This window comes from Pinus tabuliformis, chromosome 9 (assembly GCF_031772625.1).
Source record: "Pinus tabuliformis cultivar Carrire ecotype Pingquan chromosome 9, CPIR1, whole genome shotgun sequence".
Taxonomy (NCBI): domain Eukaryota; kingdom Viridiplantae; phylum Streptophyta; class Pinopsida; order Pinales; family Pinaceae; genus Pinus; species Pinus tabuliformis.
This window is the reverse complement of record NC_142307.1, coordinates 361,838,976-361,844,100: the sequence shown is the minus strand read 5'-3', so window position 1 is coordinate 361,844,100 and position 5,125 is coordinate 361,838,976. Positions and strand designations below refer to the sequence as shown.

Here is a 5,125-nt window from a genome sequence, read left to right as displayed (position 1 = left end):
CTGAATTCTGAGGGTTTGAAGTTTTGCTCGTTTTACCTGTTCATCTCTTTCATAGCTCAGAACGATCTTATCCCATATTTCTTTCGTGGATTTGTACTGCATAACCTTGACAAATTATGATTGAGATAGACATCCTAATAGAGTATTGACAGCCTTTGCATTTGTTTCATATTGCCTCTTACCAGTCGGATTTGTAGGAGTTGCTGAAGGAAAAGTGTACCCTGTATCTATGATATCCCAGACTTCTGTACCAAGAGATTGAAGATAGGCTATGACTCTTACATCCAATAGAAAAAGTTGGTCCCATCAAAAATTGGTGGCCTGATCGATGCTTCTCTCTTGTAGTTGCTCATGATGATAGGTCTTCCTTCAAGCGATCAAGCTTCTTTTGAAGGACTTGCTCTGATACCAATTGTTGGAAATAATATTGAGGGGGGGGGTGAATCGGTATTATCAAATTATTTTAAATATACCTTCCAGATTTATAATTTAATTTATTCTTCAGATGTTGACCATTAATTTGTATGTCAGTACGATATAATAATGAACATGAACAAGAAAAATAGATAGTCACACCAAAGAACAACAGATATAAGGTGGAAACCAAATGTGGGTGAAAACCACCTACTGCAATATGTCTCTATCTTCTTTCAATGAGAAACTTCTTTTTACAATGATTTTGTACTGGTGCAGTCCTTTACCAGTACGCAGGTTGCAACCTGCAAAGAGCTACAACCCTATCTCATTTTCCAGACTCTCCTGGAAGGGAGCTACAACCCCCTTAGCTCTTGTATTAGCTGAGCTACTAGTACGTAGGTGTTCACCTGCTGAAGGCTTCAACCTTCTCTTTTCTTCCAGTGACCACATTTCATAAATTTTCAAACTGGATCCATGAACATCAATCAAACATCAAGTACATGTGTATCAACCAATCTCCTTTCCTCAATCAATTACTAAATCAACCACTCAGAATGCAGTAACCAGAAAACAATACCAGTAACCAAGCACCTATTCTGAACCCAGAACACTGTAGTAATAGACAAAAGTAGCTAAAATAAGTTTCAAGAAAAGTGTGCAACTTCACCCATATAAACCTGCGGATATCTGCACTTTGTCTGTGTCGATCCTGCGGACCTCCCCACCTACACCTGTCGCTGAACTGCGCACCGCCGCACCTGAACCCATGTTTGAACTGTACACCTCTGCACTGAACCCGTGTCTGTACTGCACACCTATACACCTTTTCCTTGATAGACCTATGGATCTCCGCACTTTCTCCTTCACTAGACTATGGACCTCCGCGCCTGCACCATGTCGCTCGTGCGGTCCTGTGGTTATAGAGTTTTTCAGCCTTCAAGTATACCCTAGACTATCAGATTTACAAATCTGATCATGCACCAAGGAGATCTCGACCCATCAGTAGATCCGCCTTATAAAGCTCAGGTTTCTCCTTGACTCAGATCCAACTATCACTCACCAACCGATCACCAGAATTTCAGATCTTGCTCACTTTTAGATATTTAATTATGAGTGCTCAGCCAAATGATCTCTTTCCTTTTTATAGACAAGCCCTTACTCAAACGATGGATCAAAATCATAGAAAGCCAATAGAAGGGACCCAAAACTGGGGTTCAATACTTTAGAAACAAAACCACGGACCAAAACCATAGGATCAAAAACATCGGACTAAATACCATGGATCAATCATAAAATTTCCCATGTGCGCACGCTTCTCTACATGAAAGTGTGTGAATTTTACGTCCACACCTTTCGTTCGGAGAACTAGCGGGTATGTCCACACCTCTTGTTTGGAGCACCTTCGGGCCTGCAGCTTTTGTTCGGTGCACCTACGGGTATCTCATTTTCTATCATTTTGAGAGCCTGAACTGTGATTTGCCACTTGAGTGAGTTGTAATCAAGGACAACACTTATGCCATAGCGCCACACCTGAGTCATCATGCCAACACTCTTCTCCTCCTCCAAATATTGTCTCTTCTGAACCACCTCAGACAACACAAGGGATACCTCTCATGGCACCACCATGTGTATTTCATCCTCCTCCACCAGCTCGAGGTATGGAAAGTAGATAACATTTCTTTTTTTTCTTCCAACATTGATTCTGTTATCATCGGTTAAGCTTCTTTGTAACTGTCACCTTCTCAAATTTGAAAATAAATTTATTTTGCATCTAAGATACATTATGTCACATGTATGACTAATATGATGCATAATTTGTACATATTTCACTTCAATATCTTGCACTCAACCATTGACTTCTAATCCTCCTGGTGCACCATGTGGCTGTGTATATCCTATGCAAGTGGAGCTTGAGCTTGGCATAGCACCCTATGATTTTTGCCCATTGGTTTCAGAGCTAGCTGCAGGAACATTCTTGAAACAGAGCAAAGTGAGGATAATGGAAGAAAATGCAGATAGGTAAGATCAGGAAAAGACTATTGTGATGCTTGATTTTGTGCCACTTGGAGAAATAATTGACAATACAACTGCTTTCTTGATTTTTGAGAGATTTTGGAAAAAGAAGGTTATCATTAATGGGACCATTTTTGGTGATTATTGGTTAATCTTTATCTATTACCTAGGTACATGACCCTTTTCCTGAATTTGGCAAGATGATGTTGACTATTGCAAACTTTATTTTCATATCAACACATAAATTCTTTATGATGGGATTTTTGTTTATATCTATTTTAATCTTTAGGGCTTACCCCACCACTGCCTTCTGCATTTTCAAATGAAAACATTGAGGGTGAGCCTACAAATAGTAATGGCCCTAGAAAACATGAGCCTCTTGGAGTTGATATCAATAAGTGAGGCAAGAAAATGGGAGCTGGGATCATTGTGGTTGTTTCCTTGTCAGCAGTTGTTGGTGAAGTTATATGTGTTGGAGCAGTTTGGATAATTGTTTTGAAATGCAAGAACATAAGCAGGCCAACCTCATTTGTTGTTGAGCCCACCATTGGATCATCTATCAAAAGATCAGGTATATATTTTGATGAAACTTTTTTTTTGGTTTTTGCTGAAAGGGAATGGGAAGGATTTTCATCAATCTTTGCTTCTGAGAATCATTGAAATAAGATGTGGGAAATTGTTGTCTTTATATGATGGATCACATGTTTCTCATGATTTTGTTCTTTTGTGGGAAGGGGTAGATGGTGGTTCTATCCTATCAGGCAGCATGGCAAGCTCAACATCAATGCCATTTTCTTCCAGCATGACTCCATATATAGGATCTGCAAAAACACTTACAATAGCTGAGCATGAAAGGGCTACAGATAGATTCAATCCTCAAAACATACTTGGAGAGGGGGGATTTGTATGTGTTTATCATGGTGTTTTGGGAGATGGGACAAAAGTTTTTGTGAAGGTTCTTACCAGAGATGACCAACAAGGAGGCTGTAAGTTTATCGTAGAAGTTGAGATGCTAAGTCACTTGCATTAGAGCTTAGTTAAGCTGATTGGTATTTGTACTGAAGAGCATAATTGTTCCTCGGTATATGAGATTATTCCTAATGGAAGTGTGGAATCTCATCTCCATGGTATGGCATTTTCTGAGGAACCATTTCTTTATAGATTAGTCAAATTTGTAAATATTCCATGTTTAAGAGAAAATTTTCAAGTTCCACTATGATATCTTTCAGCATTTATTCATTGTTAGTTCTTATGTCAATTATATACCAACTATTTCTCTTCTAACATATTGCTATATAACTTTTTTAGCTAACTTGTGGTTCAATATTTTAGGTGTGGATAAAGAAACAACTCCGCTTGACTGGGATGCACATATAAAAATTGCACTTGGTGCAACTAGAGGGCTTGCATATCTCCATGAGGATTCCAGTCCTCGTGTTATACATCGTGATTTTAAGGCAAGCAATATTTTGCTGGAGGACAATTTTACCCCTAAATTTTCTGATTTCAGACTAGCGAAATCGACTTCTGAGGAAGTGAGTGGACACATCTCAACAAGAGTTATGGGAACATTTGGGTATGTACTTGGATACTTTAATTATCAAGAATTTGATCCAAGCTATTCCTTCATGTTTTTAAATTCAAACAGAAATGAATGTGTGCTTCTCTTTCTTAAAGAAAGTACACTACATTCATTTATGGTACATGGATGGATTGAGAACTACTTATCATCTCTAAAGGAGAAATTATATTCTTTTTGGAGGAAATGCTACTTATAATAAATTATTAGAAAACATGATACAATGATAAAGTACCGTCAATGAGGGTTTGGTTGGTTGGTAAAGAAAGGGGGTTGATATTCCCCTTGCCAAGGTTCAAGTACAATGATAACATATTTTAGTCCACACACTATTGTATGGGTCTATTTATTATGGTTGTGTCTTTAGGTGCAATTCTTTAGCGAATTTGGCAAAATATATACTAACAAGAGTGCCTTTGACTTTGAACTATGCATTCAACTCATCAAAAAGACATTCTCAAACACAATAGAGAACATGGACCCACTAAAATCTGGGTCACATCCAATCTTCCAAATGACATAATGGTTTTAATACAATGTAGCACTTAGAAGTGAGGATGAGAAAATAAATCAGAGTGTCTGAAAATTGAAACGTTCTGAAAGAACTTCTTGTGAAAGATATTTTTCTAAGTATCCCATACAAAATCCTAACATCTTTTGGAACACTTTTAGTTCCAAAAAATGTGCCAACAGTTTCTCTCATCCCACAGAGTGGGCATGAAGCATCTGTGAATCCATTGCTAAACAATTTTTCCTTTTGATGGTAATATCTAATAGATCAATGGCCATGGAAAGAAAACCTTGACTACACTATACATAGAGTTGATTATCTAATATATGTTTCTGGAATGCAGGGACCTCTGAATCATGTCTGGAATGGCTAGATGTTTCAACCAAATATGCAAGAAGTAGCAGGTTAGGAACAAAAATAATATATATTTAAAAATATGAAAACTATATGAAAAAACTAAAAAAGGGAAAAATTGAGGAAAATAATTGAGATTTCGAGAATGCTTATCAGTAGTTGTCATGTTAGGATCTTAACAATTTAAGTTCAAACAAAAGAACTTTCCCTCTAGATATCCATATACAAATTTTCCTGAGATAGAGGCAGAC

At 37.6% G+C, this 5,125-nt stretch overlaps 1 pseudogene; it reads left to right on the top strand.

Moving 5' to 3' along the window:
• Positions 1–2,841: 2,841 nt before the first annotated feature.
• Positions 2,842–4,873, top strand: LOC149148708 (receptor-like serine/threonine-protein kinase ALE2; annotated as a pseudogene).
• Positions 4,874–5,125: the final 252 nt, after the last annotated feature.